This window comes from Diuraphis noxia, unplaced genomic scaffold (genome assembly GCF_037042655.1).
Source record: "Diuraphis noxia isolate RWA-SAM2 unplaced genomic scaffold, SU_Dnox_SAM2 contig0004, whole genome shotgun sequence".
NCBI lineage: Eukaryota > Metazoa > Arthropoda > Insecta > Hemiptera > Aphididae > Diuraphis > Diuraphis noxia.
In genome coordinates, this window is record NW_028301714.1 from 9,377,858 (window position 1) to 9,396,566 (window position 18,709).

Consider the following 18,709-nt stretch of genomic DNA (forward strand, 5'->3'; position numbering starts at 1 on the left):
ATTATTATTGACGAGAACACGATCGAAATAATATAAAATAGTACGAGCGCGATCCATGAAAAGACGTTTCCAATTAAGACTTAAATACATAAAGCATCATCGTTACATGCGTACGCGTTAACGATGTCACACGTACCTAAACAAAACGAACATAATGATTTTGTTTGTTGGAAACAAAATAAAAATAAAAATGAAAGTATAACAAAAAAAGGCTCTCTCACATACTATATATCTCTTATATCTACTATAATAGTTATATTACATTATATTATAGCGAGTTTATTATTATAATAATATGTATAAGCCGTTGCGTTCACAGATTTCAAGTTATGCCTATATAAATATATGTATAAATTATAAATATAATATGGCGAATTTGCATTCATATACCTTTATTTTGTGCGTGTATATATATATACATATAATGAGCTCCATGTCCATGGCCCCCCCACCACGGAATTTCGAAAAAAAAATAACTCCATTCGTTTGTGCTTCGTTTGTGCTGGTTTGTGCTTTTAATCCCGTCGTTTGTGCTCAACCCCTTCCAAAGTTATTCAACTTTCAATGTGGGGGGGCTGGGGACATGCTCAGCCCCCCCACCTTGGAATTTTTAAACCAAAATTTACCATCCGTTTGTGCTTCGTTTGTGCTGGTTTGTGCTTTTAATCCCATCGTTTGTGCTCAACCCCTTCCAAAGTTATTCAACTTTCAATGTGGGGGGGCTGGGGACATGCTCAGCCCCCCACCACGGAATTTTTAAACCAAAATTTGCCATCCGTTTGTGCTTCGTTTGTGCTGGTTTGTGCTTTTAATCCCGTCGTTTGTGCTCAACCCCTTCCAAAGTTATTCAACTTTCAATGTGGGGGGCTAAAATGTACTCCCAGCTACTCCCTTTTGTAATAAAAAATATATCTGATGGTAACTGTCCCTATAATTATTTTTACCTTTATGGTTTATACTCTCTATAGTTGTAAAACATTATTTTGCCAGAAAAACCATACCCTTGTGGATTAGAAATTATTTTTATATTATTCACTTTGCGGGATTTTCGTAAATAAAAAAAAAATACTTACGATGCAATTGTTATAAAAGTGTTACTTTAAATCCATTGTATGTATTTTGGAAATCCAAACCCATGATTTTCGAACGTTAAAAAATTATTTTTGACGTCATCAATGGAAATTACGTGACTTATATTATATTACATTAAATTACCTCAAGGAGTGACGAGGACAACAAGTTTTACTTATATGTTCTATATTATAATTATGATCATATAAGTAAGTCTAATCAATAGATTCATAGGTAATATTGCCAGATATTTTATTATTATAAACACAATAACTCCTAACAGATAACACCCAAGAAACACCTGCAAAATACGTGAGCCAACCACTTCCAAGAGACCCGACAATTTAAAACTAATTTTGTTTATTAAGAATTTAAGCATATCGTTTGTATAATTACCACAAGTATAGTGTATTATATTGTCTTATGTATAGTTGAATGATTTTTGAATAATCAAAATGATTCTCAGTAGGTACCTATACAGTATAATTATTGTACAGTATCTACAGTAAGTATTCCATAGGTACTATATCTACATTTCAATTTCAATGATATTATTTTTTAATATAGTTTTGTTACGATTGTTACATGTCATCGGAAACCGATAACAGTTAATTAAGGCTTTGACCGTGCGGGTACAATTATAAAGCAATACAATACCACACTCTTTATCTTTTTACCTGCAAAAAACATAATAAGATTGTACCCTAATATATTTTGAGCATTATATAGAATTATGGACCATCTAAAGGTTAAAAAGTGATGGCGGTATTCGTTTGCTGCATCGTCTTGATATGATAATATGTGGCTAGGCTTTGACAATTATTGTTAAACCTACAATATTAGAGAATCAATTCTAAGTAAAAAAAAAAAACATTGTTTTTAATATAAAGGATATATGAAATATGAATTTCAGTAATTTAAATATATATTAAGCAAATTTATATTATTATTTTCATTCCAGTGTGCGACTTCGTTGTGGATGGTTCGACACATCGACACATAATAAATTCGTTTTTTATTTTCATACACTTGTGTAATTTAACTGTACTAGCTGTGTATTCGTGAATGGTTTTTAGTTTTTAAGTGTATTTCAACGGCATTTTATTCGAAGTGGATCTACACTAACGGGTGAGTAAATCAAAGTATTATAAAATGTAATATACTTCATAGTAGGTGGTATGCAACCTACTATACCTATTCAAAAATTATGAATAATTATTTTAGATGAATTTATACCAACAAATTTTAAGCAAGATTCATTTTATACATAAAACTATAAATACGAATATTGAAGTCAAATTGGCATTCGATTGCTATACTTGATGGGGGATTGTGTGTATAATTAAGAGACATGCGCTAAATTTTATAAAAATAATAAATTAGTTTTATAACAAATTATAAATTGTGGCAATGTATTTTTAATATTTTTCAACTTTTATTGTAATGATTAAAGCGCGGATTTATATGCATTTGCATATTTATTTTGGTTGATTGCATGATATGCTAAGTGAGCATACAATAATAATTTGTTTCATAGCATAACAATTTAAAAATGAAACTTTTTAAGAGCATATTTTTGCATATTTCGATGTTTTTTTTTTGTTTTTGAAATATATAGGTACTACCTAATGTAATATAAAAAAATAATATTATATTTTTATAATTTCAAAATAAATTGATAGGTAACTTGTATAAATATAAATACGCATACCAACATTAAAAAAAAAATCATTCACCATTAACATTATTTCAGAAAAAATGAAGAAAAGTATTTTTAGAAAGGTTTCATAATTTTAAATATGTTGTTTTAGTTAAATGTTCAAAAATATATTTTTTGCTAATTTTGTATGCATATTTTCAAGGCTGGGCAAGTTAATGATTTTTTTTAACTCAGTTAAGTTAAGTTAAACATTTTTTGTTTAATTAAATTAAAAGTTAAGTTAATTCATTTTTGTTAACTTAACTTCAATTAATAAGTTAAGTTAATAATAATAATAATAAAATCATTGAAAACGTTTTAAAATAAGTGAAAATCACTTGTATAGTAGGTAATATATCTTATATTATAAATTTATAATATATAATATTGTCATACGGCCTACGGGTGACTAAATGTCACATTGTTACCATGTTATCTCCAAATTATTATTTATTAGTACATACTTAATTAATTTAACATATTAGTTGTTATTTATAAAAATATTTACGACAATATTTAATTCACATTTATATTTATTTATTTTTTTTTTTACAATATTTAATATTTAAAATATTTTTTCCAACAATATTTTCTAATATTCTACGAATTCGAAATCAGCCAACCGTTATAGACTAAAATATATTCTAGATAAAACAAAAATTCAAAATTAACTTAACTGGTAATATTAAAAAAAATTGAAGTTGATTTTAAGTTAACGTAGATATAAATGAGTTAAATTAAAGTTAAGTTAATTAAAACAGCGAACTAGTAAGTTAAATTAATAAGTTAAAATTAACTTAACTTTCAACTTATTAACTCGTTAATGCCCAGCCTTGCATATTTTTATTTTTCATGTATATTTTAACGTTATAGTGCATATCTTTAAGCATATTTAAGACTTTTTAGCGCATATTTGGTTGTTTTTTAGAGCATATAAATCCGCACTCTAGTAGTGATATATCAGAATTCAGGAATCTTGTATTAAATTTTCATGCTTTTCTGGTCCAATAATTTAAATTTTATTGATATTTTGGAAAAAAAAAACTAAAAAGGGTAAATGGATGTGTTGCTCTGTTGTACAGTCAGTAGGGCGTTATTCGAATGAAATTTTATTTAGATGACATTTTATTCGAATAAAAAATTATTCGAATGATTTTTTCACAATTATACAAATAAAAATGTATTCGAATAATTTTCACATATTATTATTCGAATAAAAAATTACTCGGATAATTTTCAACGTTATTATTCGAATAAAAATTATTTTAAAATAAATTTCAAAACGTTAATATTTGAATAAAAATTATACCAATACCTACAAATATGCTCCTCGCATTCATGAAGTGTCAGAACAAGCTGCAGTATTTAAAATTATATTAAAAAAATCAATAAAACGCTTGATTAGTAAAATATTAAAAAACTTAATTTAGTTTAATATATAACAGTATAATTAATGCTATTATTAACTAGAAGATTTATAAATTATATAATCTTATTACCATTATATGATACATATACATATTTTGTACTAGTATAATTTTTATTCTAATAATAACGTTTTGAAATTAAATTTTTATTCGAATACATTTTTATTCGCATAATTGTGAAAAAATCATTCGAATAATTTTTTATTCGAATACATATTTATTTGAATACTTAGTTCTCTAGATAAAATTTTGCCCAACTCTGTGTATAGTAGTTTTCAAGTGGGTTACTGTAATAGATGGTATAAAAAGGTGCGTGCAGTTAACGGGATCGTGAATAGCACTAATTCCCGCTATACTGACAATTTTTAGTGCTCAATTAGTGCTTAAAGAATAAACAAAAATAAAAATTGGTAAAAGGTCCATTTCACCAGCACGGATGAAAGAATCTAAACTAAATTAAAAAAATCTAAGTTGTAATTATTTAATTATTAATTTAATAAAATGACATAAATGATATAAAAAAAAAACTAATTTAACAAAAAATAATATTTTGAAAAAAAAATTGGCTGATATAAAAAATAAAGTTAAAAAAAATATATTAATTAACCAAAACATAATATGTTATTACATTTATTATAATAAATAATTTTATTATTATTATATAATATAACTAGCTGATCCCCGTGCACTTCGTTGCCCGTTAATAATACCAACTCTACATGATTTAAAATTTATGTTTAATACCCGGCTATTAATGTTCAAATCTTCCCATGACAAATTCCCGTGGATTTACCCTATCTCAATCACCATTAATGATTTTTAACACTGTCATATAAAATATAAAACTAAAATTATATTCAATCATAATATTTTCTCGCATATTTTATCTTTGTAATGTTAAAAAATTTTTAAAATTGTTACCTAATAACATAATACTAATTTCTTATTCATCCATAGGTACTATCCTATCCATAAATCCCAGACATCAATAAATAGTTTTTGCACTTTTCTACTTATTCGGTTGACTTTTTAAACATTTTCTTTCATAAGAACCTTCTTCTGGCAATTACGAACAGTTAAAAAAAATTTGAGCCAAATTGGTCCCGGCGTTGAGGCGTTGAGCTAAAACCGGTAATTTATCTCTATAATATACTATATATATTTTTATATTTTTTTGTTGTTTTTTTTTTCGATTTGTATAGATATTTAAAATCAATTTCGAAATCGTTTTCAAGCCCTGCTATTATCGATATTTGTATTATTATTATTTATATTATATTCATATTTATATTTTTATCTGCTAGAGGGCGCCACTGGTGTAACTCAGTTTTTGTCTCTAAATCTCTAACTAACAGGAGTTAGGTCCATAATTTATACTATAAACCCGCTCCCCGACATTCTCTATCATTTAAAAAAAAATTGAGCCACATCGGCTCAGCCGTTCTCAAATGATACAATTTCATATATTTTTTCTCCATTTTTATATATAGATAATATAATATAATAATATAATAATAATACGTTATAATATTTTTATTATTTTTTTTTTATTTTATTTTATATTTATTATTTATTTATTTTATTTTGTAATAAAAAAATCTAATTTGAAATATTAATTGACTTGGCTTATTTGATTGATTTTACTTTAATGTATATTTTAACTTGATTACATATCTAAATTGAATTTAAAAATATTAATTTACTAAAAATTCAAAATATGTTTTTTAATTAAACCATATTTTCATATCAACTTAATTTTTTTTTTATTCAATTAAATAAAAAATCAAAAAAATCTTATCCGAATAAATAAGCCAAGTTGAATACAAAAACCCATTTTAAATTAATAAATCTATAATAAAAATCTAAATTGAAATAATACATTTTTTAAAAAGCCATATTAAATATTAAAAAAACTGTTTTGAATAACGAATCTAAAGAAAACATAAAAAAAGTTAAATTGAACTCAAAAAAACTATGGGCTGATGTGAGATTTTATTATTTTTTAGGTTGTCAGATTCTTGTTAAAATGCCTAGAAAATCAAAAATTAACCCTGTAGAATTATTCAATGTTATACAAAACTATGATGTTTTTCATGAAGATTCTAACCATTTAAAGGGCCCTGCTCAAGAATGTTGGTCTCTAATACAAAAAGATCTAAATCATGTAATTGATGCAAAATAAATTTATACAATTGTTTTGCAAAACAGATATGGTATAAAGGACAAAATAACTACAATTAAAAATCAAAATCTATCATCTAAAGTATCTGATGATATCGAAAAAAAAATTACAGTTGAAGAATCTTCTGATGAAAGTCAAAATAACTCATCTGCAACATTAGAACAAATATTTGAAGTTTTAAATTTCAATATTACTCTTTTGCCCTAAGAGTGGAAATCTATATATAATCAAAATTCAAACAATTTGAAACGTTCAGATTCAAAAAATAGTACGCGTATGTATTATACATTAGTGCCATATAAATGGACACCTATTGTAAATGAACACTTTTTTGAGCAAACCAAACTAGCGTGTTGTATAAAATACAAACGTGCAAATATATATCCTGGAGGCGAATTTTTTTTAAAAATTGACGGAATTTGTAAATTTTGTAATAGCATTTTTAATGGAAACCTAATAAATCAACCTGAAGAGGGGCGTAGGGTTATTATTCGGTGCACAATGGAAGGTCCTTACATACAATGCACAACAAGAAATAAAAGACGAATAATTGGAGAAAAGAAAGAATATTTTTTGAACAAGATGTTAAAGCAAAATATGTCAGCTGCTTATGTTCAAAGATCAGAAGCAAGAGAAACCATGGAATATGGCGATCCAGAACCTAGTCATTTACCATCATTAAATGCGTTACGTGTCATGAAGTACAAAGAAAATAAAAAAAATCATTTAAACGAAGACCCAATATTAGCCATATTGTTAATGAAAGGCATGTCTCCTTATAATAATATTATTCGAGATATTGGCTATGATAGATTTTTCGTACATTATTGGGCTGCTCAAGAAGTTAACTCATACAGAAATTACTGTAAAAATAACAAAATACCAACAATCAGTATTGATGCAACGGGAGGTATAGTTAAAAGCATTAATTTAATGTCTGGTCGACAAACAGGTAATTTATTTCTATACCAAATTGCTGTCATGGATTATAATAAAAAATCTCAGTTTGCAGTAGCACACATGGTTTCTGAACGTCATGATAATAATAGTATTTCGCATTGGCTTACTGAATGGGTAAGAAGTGGATTAACTACTCCGAAAGTTGTTGTTTTGGATCAATCATTAGCTTTGATGATAGCAGCAGTAAGAACATTCACTCAATATTCTAGTCTTGGTAAATATATTAACGTGTGCTCATCTCTGATATTGAATGAACCTGGAACTGAGGTACCATTATGTATGGTTAGAAATGATTTTAACCATATTATGCACTTAATAAGTACTTGGCCTGAAATTAAATCAAGTACTTTTAGAGTAAAAAATTTTTATTTAAGATCTATTGGTTTGATAATTGTAAGTACTAACTTTATTGATGTCAAACACTTATTAAAAATGATCTTTACCGTTGCGCTACATGAAACTGAAGGAAATAATATTAATAGTCAGCATACACAATGTGAAATCGCAAAAATTTATTTGAAACATCGAATTGCAACCCATACAGATTATTATGACCAGACAATTACAGACATTGACAACATGAAGGACAATACAAATTTACAAGAAGAGCCTGTTACAATTAATGATATTGATAATACTATTTTCAATGAAATTAACTGCATTTATGACCTCTGTATTGAAAGTTCAAATGATGAATCTAACAAAACAGGAGATCGTGATAACATACAGTTTTCTCCAAAAATCGCAAAACGCTTATTAGATTTTTGTAAGTTGATACCATGTTGGTCAGCTTTGATGGTTCCAATTTTCAAGTATGGACATTTTACGGAATCAAGTTGTACGTCGGAAAGTTTGTTTAAAGATTTAAAAACTGTTATATTTGAACACAAGGCATTACCACTTAGAATTGACGAATTCTTAAAAATACACATAAATTGTACACTTGGCTCAATGAATATGTTAGCAGATACTACTAAATATGACAAACAAACAACAATACAGAAAGAGGAATCAAGTGATGAAGAAACAAACAGTATCAAGAGATCGTCAATAATTAAAATTTCTAATGACACAAACGAATATCAGCCAATATTTGAATTTGAAGTTCAAAATGAAGCCTTTAATAAAGAAGCAATATTATCAAACTATTCACCGACAGAAAAAAAAAACTTAATAGACAAATCGTATGATGATCCTACCGCACTCGAGAATTGGAAAGGATTGGGGTATCAAGTAGGTAAGAAAAAAAGAAAAGGGACTTACCTAGACAAGGATCCTACTATATTATGCTATAACGACACCAGCCGTACTAAATGTAAAGTAATTGGGCTACTGAAAAATGGAAGTATTTCAGATCTAAAAAGTATTAAAGTTGATGACAAATTATATTGCGTAACAAATACTTGCGCATTTGATAGCATAGTCCAAATATTGTTTAGCTCATATGTTGATAGTGACGTATATGCTGAATGGCTTAATACCAATAGTTCAGATATACTTTTTAAATTGGTTATTAATGCAATTAGAGATGGCATAACTTCACAAACATATAAAAAACGAGCATATATTTTAAAGCCTATTATTTCAGAATATAAACAACTCAATGAAACACCAGATGGCTTAATTATATTAAATTCTGCATGCACAGCCAATTACATGTTCCAGCAATTATTTGAAAAATATCCATCATATACAGAAGTCAAAGAATGTTCAACTTGTAGTTATTACCAAAAAAAATTGTATATAACCATTACAGCAAATTTGCCGACAGAAAGTATTGATTTTATGCAAGATGTTTTGAAAAGTACATTTGAAGAAAACAGAAAGTGTATTCAGTGTGCTTCTTCTATAAAACCAAAATATACTTCTGGTAGCCATTTGCTTATTGAACCAGTTACTAGTAAAGTTCAATATGGACAAAACAAAACACAATTTGATTTACCGGTTGTTTTAAATGATATTCCTACTAAAATCAGTATGTTTGATAATCAGTTCACTCTTAGAGGTCTTATCAATTTCATACAACCACCTAAATGTATTAGTAAGGATGCAATAGGCCATTACGTATCATATAATTGGAGAGAAACGAACAATAGCTGGGAAAGATGTGATGATCTATTAAATTGTATTCGACATGTAAGACCATCAACTAAAATCAATTGTCAATTTATAATGTACACTTTGTAAAAATAAGCTCCGTTTTATATAATATCTAGTTTATATTCAAAAACTTAATTATTTATAAATAATCTGTTATTCTTTGATTTTGATTCTGATACATGTATATGTGCTCATTAATAATATAACAATGACAAATTATAAATATTAATTTAAAATATTAATACATTTTTGTAGGTATACTCTTTATAATATCATATTATTATTTATTAATATTATTATTTTGTGTGTGTTCAATAAACTTTAAATTGTTACGATATCATTAATAATTTGTTTTTTATATAAGTATCAAGTATTATATGTAGTATATTTTATAATACAAATATATTGTTTTTGTCTGATATATTTATGAAAATGATGTACGTAAATACGTTCATGTAATACAATACGCATTGTACTTACATATTGTGTACAATGCGTATTGTTATTATATTATACATAATATTTTTTTGCTTTTTAATAATCTATTTAATTATTTTTTATTACTATAATATAAAAGTTTGTTCTGTTATTTACTTATATAAAGAGGTGTTAGGTTAGCAATGATATTATACACCTAAAATTGGTTTTTAATGTATATATTGTATTGTTTTTGATGGTACTAACTACTAATACACAATAAAATGTATACAAAATATAAGTGTTATATTTATATAATTATTATAATATTTTTTTAAAAATAATATATTATATTTGTATTCAAATTTTCAATGTTTCAGCACACCTATGTTGTAGACTATTTTCTGTTTTAATAAATTGATTTCGTTTATGTTGGTTATGTAATTTTTATAAACTAATATCATACGTTTTTATTTTTAATTGATTATATTACTTGATTATATTAAAATAAACACATTCGATACATAATTTTACAACAAAAAGTATAAGAGCATAATATTATGTAAACGTAATATTATTGATATTTAATTTTTTTAATTATCAACGTATTATTTTTGAAGGTAAATAAAAATTTAAGTAAAAAATTCCACCCTATTCTTACCATAAAAAAATATTACAATTTAATTTAATTTTGAAAAATATGCAACACTCGTTACATACCCGAAAAAACTTTTTTAGATAATATTTAAAAATAAAATATATTTTATATACGACTCCACTGTTATTCACACAAATCAGTTACAAAAATTAGTTTAAGAAATATCTTTATTCTTTATATCAATTATTTTGGTTACACGTAATTTCCATTGATGACATCAAAAATAATTTTTTAACGTTCGAAAATCATGGGTTTGGATTTCCAAAATACATACAATGGATTTAAAGTAACACTTTTATAACAATTGCATCGTAAGTATTTTTTTTTTATTTACGAAAATCCCGCAAAGTGAATAATATAAAAATAATTTCTAATCCACAAGGGTATGGTTTTTCTGGCAAAATAATGTTTTACAACTATAGAGAGTATAAACCATAAAGGTAAAAATAATTATAGGGACAGTTACCATCAGATATATTTTTTATTACAAAAGGGAGTAGCTGGGAGTACATTTTAGCCCCCCACATTGAAAGTTGAATAACTTTGGAAGGGGTTGAGCACAAACGACGGGATTAAAAGCACAAACCAGCACAAACGAAGCACAAACGGATGGCAAATTTTGGTTTAAAAATTCCGTGGTGGGGGGCTGAGCATGTCCCCGGCCCCCCCACATTGAAAGTTGAATAACTTTGGAAGGGGTTGAGCACAAACGATGGGATTAAAAGCACAAACCAGCACAAACGAAGCACAAACGGATGGTAAATTTTGGTTTAAAAATTCCAAGGTGGGGGGGCTGAGCATGTCCCCAGCCCCCCCACATTGAAAGTTGAATAACTTTGGAAGGGGTTGAGCACAAACGACGGGATTAAAAGCACAAACCAGCACAAACGAAGCACAAACGAATGGAGTTATTTTTTTTTCGAAATTCCGTGGTGGGGGGGCCAGGGACATGGAGCTCATATAATGCGCGTTGTTTATTATCGAAAGTTATATAAGACAAAAACACGACCGGAGGACGCTGCTTTTGTAGTAAATATTTTGGTCTGATTAAAATGGTTAGGCCTGGAAGGGACGTTTTAACATTCATCGTCCCTAAATAAACCCCTGGGAAATCGTTTAAAACAGCCGAACCGCTGCTGCAACGGCACACACACACATATAAACCTACCTCCCCTCGGAATAGTTTTCGAATTAGTGGTTAAACTGTATAAAACCAGCTTTGATAATGGATACCGTGGTGTGGATATAATATGTGTGTGTGTTTTTATGTAATTATATGTATTTCAGAAAATGCGTATTTGTATTATATTATTATTATTATTATTTAAACGTGTGATAGAGCGAAAACGATAGTAGTTATTATTAAATATCATATTATATACATTATACGAAAATTTAGCAACAAAACATTGTCCACGTTGAAAATTACAGTATTTAAAATCTATTATTAAAACATGTTGTACATGTAATACTGTGGGGTCTGTCGGAAAATAGAAATGTACAACTATAATAGCTCTACTGATAGTCTTATTAACGAAGTAAAAAAATGACATCGCGCGTAGATCTCAGATCTCTTAATCATTCAATGACCGCGTGAATACGGCTTTAAAATGCGAATTTTTTAAAAATAATTTCTTTATGCCCAATTATTACATGGTGGTGTTAATAAAAGTAACGTAGGCTCTACGTTGACCAGTCAGTCAGTCAGGGCTGTCCAATTATATTGAAATATATTGGATTATGTACGGCAACACACATTATTCATACATATTATCAACACCAATTGACAGTTTTGTGAGTACCTTATAGATACAATCAATAAACATCGAATATAATATGTAGCTATAGTAATAAAAATTAAGTGAATATAGAGTAATCAAAGTATCTTAAAACTAAAAATTATTATCGTTAAGTCAAAAAATTTGATAAAATAATGTACCTATTATATTATTATATTATTTAATAAAACGGCAACTGTGCAGTGCCCGAAACGGTTGCAGAAAATAATTTTTGGTCCCGCGAGTGTAGTTATTTATGATATCTTTGTATCGATTTCAAACGATATTGAAATGTATAAAGTATATAATATTGTACTATGTATATGAAAAATGGTAAACTATGTGGGTTTATAGGCATGTATAGACATGTAAGAACCCGACGAAAGCTACTGTAAAAAAAAACATCGTATGCCATACGGCGATCCGATCATTGATTTTGATTTCATATTAGATACCTACTTATATAAAGTTAAACTCAATGACATGGAGTGTCACAAACTTAGAAGACGTATATTTCAGACTCGTAGTCGTTAATCCTATTACCCGTATAGGCGTTTGAGTAATTCAATTTTACTGGAAGGTTGAAATTGCTAAAGCACCAAATTACCATTTCACATTGAACATTAATTATAATATAAAATATATTGTAACAATTTTATTGCGAACATATTTTACCTTATAAAATATATTGAATAATAATTAAAAGTGTTGTGAAGACTGGGGACAATAATTATATTTTAAATTATATTTCACCTAAAATATATATAAACTTTGTATTTATAATTTTCAGATGAATACGCTGATGTTTATGCAATGGAATTTAACGCATTCATTTGTTTTAGTAATTATTCAACTTATTTTAATGATCTTGACGATATTCAATATAAATTTTCAAAAAAATCTCCCATGTCACCAACTGTACTATCTCTAGAGATTCTTTCCTTTTGGTTCATACAATTGCGATTTTTTGTTCTTCATACCAACATTTAAAATGAAGTGTGGCATTTATTCATTTTTTTTCAAGAGCTTTCTTAAATGCCAATAGAATCTCTGCTGAATTGGATTTTTTCTAATATTATTTAGCATACCCTTTTAAGCAAAAACATTGTTATTTTTAAAGCATAATCCTTAGTTAAATTATTTTTTTTAATTTATCACTATCATGTTATTATTATTATTTTTAGTGTCTATGTGCCAATGGCTTACCTATATTTTTTTTTTTTTTGTTATGTCGAGTAAAACGGCTTATGCCTTTTGAATATTATAAATGAATAATAATAACCTAACCTAACCTAACCTGAACGTTACGAATAAATCAGAACGCGTGCGGACGCATTGTAGTTCTTAGAAAATAAAAATCTTTATCATAGAATTTATTACTTAAAAATGTATGATTTTAACACACAAAAATGGCTAACAAATCTTGCCAAACACTTGCAATTTTATTGTACCTAATTTATTATTTAAATGTACCTATCTTTATTTTGCATATTTATTATTTATGTTATGTAGGTAATTTAAACGTTGGCGAAATAGCAAAATTAAAATGTCTTTCTACAAAACATGGAAAAGAAGCTAACAAACTCAGACTATAAGGTGTTTAAAATTGGACAACTAGACGTATGTTTATTTTTCAGCAGCTGAAATTCATGAAAAATCACATCGCTTAGAGTCACCTTAAAATACGAGACGATTTCTACAATTTTAAATTATGATCATTATAAACAAGGGAGTTTTTAAAGATATACTGAAATTTTCTAAGTTTCAAAATTTTAAGAAAAACAATTTTGTATTATTTTATGTTAACAGTGTCATGTAATTCACATATATGTATATATATAATAAATCACTGAAATAAATATACATTAATAGATCTTTCAACTAATCTATTGTTTAGAAGTGAACTTGAAAATAACGTTATATTAGTATTATGCTCATATTAGTATATTATGTAATTGTCCTCCCTGGTATAAACATTTTTTTTTTTTTTTTTTTTTAATTTAGCTGAAATTAAATCACCTATTTGTGTTTCAGTTAAAATCTAAAGGATTACCAAAAGGTTAGAAATCGACTCGAGTCGAATACAAATTAAGTACTTTTCCACCGAGTGTAAAAGAATATGTTATATTAAGAAATGGTGTATATTATGCAGTTCAGTATAGGCAATATTTAAGTGCGTGCGTGCGTGCGTGCGTGACTTGCGACTTTGTGTTTAGTAAATTATTGTTGGTCTATGCGTGTCCCCATTCCACATATTGTCATACACACTCGCACGTACATATCTCCACCACAGTGTCACGTTCGTGAACGTTTTAAAACGTGTACTTTTATAGTCAATATACCACCGATCGACATAACAGTAATGTGATAACACTTCTCAAAAACAAATCTGAATTCGTTACAATGTATTCTTGAGATCGATCCGTACAAATTTTGAGATTTATAATTTCTAAAATGTTGATAATCGGCAATGAAATTTCCTACATTATAAAATATGTGAATCAAGTTTATAATGATTGGAGAACAAAACAGGAGAATTTACTATATTATACTGATCAATTTTAAGTAAGTACCTACACGTCATAACAACGAATTAAAATAAGTTTTCAAAAGTCTTATCACATAAGTTATGTCAAGTAAGTAACGTCAAGATATTTAATCAGAATTATTATAAGTTAAATGTAGAAGAATATGCATTTGCATAAAAATCCGAGCCCTATACATAACAAATAGTTGTGACTTGTGGTCGATATGATTGACAATTTACAAAATAATATGTGTTGGTTAAAATATCTGTCCCCCTCCAGTACCAAAACATATTGCATTAATTGGTGCCATAAACGCCAAAATATTTATTCCTAAAATGATCATTTTAGAAAGAATGGGGTTCGTATAATTATCTCGTATGCAAAATAATAATATCATTATCCACCGATGAGCTTCCAAATATTGTTAACTTGACAATATTTTTAGGTTAGGTTAGGTTAGGTTAGGTTAATTATTATACACAGAATGTAGTTACACCTACAATTCTTCAGTATACTTACACTTTAAATGAACGATTGCTTGTTAAAATATCAACGACACATAGTTTTTTTCATGGATATTTAAAAACCAAACGCAATTTTTTAGTTTGAAAATTAAAACATTAACAACAAACAGACAAATGAACAACAATACTGTCATTATAAAATATCGTAATATAATAATCTCTATTAATTCGGTCCATATGTGTCTCATTGTGCAGCTGTTAGCGAACGATTCATCCTACAAGTCACACGAGTACAATATTTATTTATTATTTTTCGCCAGTGTGCTGCCGCTGGTTTCACATTTTAGATTGTACTTGCGGTAGCAATAACAACTTATCACACACGTCGCACGAGTACGATTTCTCGCCCGTGTGTGATTGAGTTTTATGCCATTGGAAAATGATAATTTAATGAATTATGATCTCAGTCTTTTAAAGTATATTCGAATACTTTTTTTATTATTCGAAGAATAGTTAAAAAAAACTTTTTGAAAAATGATTCAAATAGGTTAGATTCTGAATAATTTTAATTTTAATATTTTTTATTCGTTGAAAGGTTTTTTTCTTAACTTGAAAAATTGAGTATATTTGTGATAAAATCAATTTTTCTATTAAAAATTTTAATAAATTTTAATTTAAAATCTGGTACATTTTAAAACTATAACCAATAATTTTCTCTTTGAATGCATTATGATTGATCCATATTAATTTCCGACCACTCCAAAACTGACATATATTAGCGGGGTAAAAATATAATATTCGAACAGTATTCGAATACTCCAAAAAATATTCGATCATGTATTCAAATTATATATTTTTTAATGTGTTCGAATATGTATTGTGATACTCTTTTATTCAATATGAATAAAAATAAAAGTTTTTTTTAAGAGACTGTGTGAAGCGCAATTCGCACTGGTACTGTCTCTCTTCTACGTACATTCTTTAGCTATAAGTGAGAGCATCATTTAGTGCGATGTTAATCTCGCCATCGTGGTTGTGCCTACTTTGTTTGGGTACTGTGCTAAAAAATCGCTACATCAATAATTATTAAAAGTCAACAAAGCCTGATTTATCGTTTGAAATATTTATTTTTATACTTGCAGCTCTATCAGTAGTTATTTTTTGTATCGCCATGGATAATTTTGAATAAGAGTAGCTTTACAGAGTGCTTGACTTACAATGTGATAACTGAATTATATAGAACCAACCGTTAATGTTTATCACAATATTTAAATCTAAACTCTATCACGTCATGTGCTTATAATGTTTAGTTCACTTTTTATTTGAGAAATATTGTGTACCGGATATTTGAATAACAGCTTATTGATATAATAATGATAATATTAAATAGTTTGGTATTTCACTACCTTAGGGTAATATAATATTATGGAAAAAAAATATGTGACACACAAGCGTAATAAACGTTATTGATACGTTTTTATTTTCTTGGTCTTGTTTTTACGTAAGCTTTACTTTTATTAAATTAATTGAACAAATAAAGCAATAAATGTTTGATGATCGAGGATACGCTTTTACTACGGTATTAATCAGTTAATAAAATTAAAACAATTTCAACATACGAGATCACGAAACTCGCAGTCACACGCATATAATATTACCTGTGCCTTATTGCTAACCATATTGCAATACGCATGCGTTAGTATCATCATATTAATATACCTATTATTACGTTCGTTTGATTTGTATATTTACGAACAAATAATAATATAACCGATACTTGCAATGAGACACTAACATTAGAACATATCATCATAAATTGCACCAAGTACACGGAAGCCCGCAAGATCCTCAAAAATCCCACCTCACTCCATCAAGCACTCAATGAAGACAATACGGACGCAATCAATGTATTCTTCCATAGTATAAACATAGGTAAGTCATAAATTGTAAATACATGTAAATACTTGTAATAATTATAATGTTCACTTATTTATATATTAATTTAATGCAGGCTAAAGACCTTTGATGTCGAATCCTTAATAAATGTATATAAAAAAAAAAATATAATAATATAACCGTCACATGCATCGTTGAAATTATTTAATTAAATATATTGATTTAATCTTCTGATGCCTTCTTCTACCCGGCATGTATGCCGTCTGGGATTGAAGCCGAAACTGTTGAAATTTTGGAAATATGATTAAAAAATAAATTTAATTATAACGTTCATGCGTGAAACGATTCAGCAACGATCTGCAGTCTGCAGGGCTCAGGTTCAACTTAAACATAACAATTTAATAATATATATCTATATGAATAATTGAACTGTATCTAAGGACAATAAAGATATCATACAAAATCACCGTATTTGATATTATAACTATACCTATTATCTATAGAACACTATAAATAAAATTCGTTTACGTTCCGGTTTGTATTTTTTCAAACAAACACGGTAACGTTCACATTCTAAAAAAAATTAAAATATTCATATTTAGTTATAAATTTTTATATCATTGCAAAAAATAATAATTATTGGCATCCATACGTTTTTCTCTAATTATTTACATCACACTATAATCTATATTATCATTATCAATTAGGTATATACTAATAAGAATGTTTTGTTAGTTTTTTTTTTTTCAATATCTCTGCAAGCTTTACGTGTAAAAATATTAACTTAATTTTAAACTATATACTATATTAGTTAAAGGGAAATTTTACTGAAAGTCTGAATTTCCATTATTATATTTAATAAAAACTAGAAATGTTCATGATTTGTTCATCAATAATATCATGACGAATTTGACACAATTAATATATTCCTTCTATGTTCCAACCAATGCATAAAGAATAGTTGTATATTTTAGTTGGAATTCTACATAAGTAATCATTCAAATAAAAACCATGTAATATTTTGTTCATAAAAATAAATGCCTAGTATGCTAGTAGCATAATGCTACCAATGTTAGGTCGATAAAATTTGGCGTTCGCTTAGAAAAGTTTAATTGGCAACTGCAATTTGGAACATACATATAATATGTACTTAAATCCGGCCTGGGTCCATAAAACAACATTTACATATTTTTGTGAAACTGTACAATAATATTATATGATATTATTTTTGGTCAGTGTTTAAAAAAAAAGACGTCAAATACAGGTCACGCGATGTGGTGGTTTATACGCTATACTATTATTATGATCTATACAGAGTATTTATACACAATAAAATTAAAATACACCATACAGAATGATTCAAAAAGAATTAACACTCTCTTTTTTCTTCAATAATACAATCATTCAAAATCTGATTTTTGGAATATTTAAAGACCATATTTTAAAATCTTCAAAAGATTATTTTATGCTACTTAAAAATATCCTATAAAGATAAAAACTTCTATTTTTCAAATGAGAATTACTATACC

At 27.2% G+C, this 18,709-nt stretch overlaps 1 long non-coding RNA gene across 1 annotated transcript in view; it reads left to right on the top strand.

Annotated features, from left to right (window-relative positions):
• The first annotated feature begins 14,816 nt into the window (after positions 1-14,816).
• LOC149055678 (uncharacterized) overlaps positions 14,817-18,709 on the top strand; it is a 91,358-nt gene continuing 87,465 nt past the window's right edge. The window contains exon 1 of the long non-coding RNA XR_016191339.1: positions 14,817-14,857. This is a non-coding gene — a long non-coding RNA (uncharacterized LOC149055678). The remainder of the gene's footprint in view (positions 14,858-18,709) is intronic.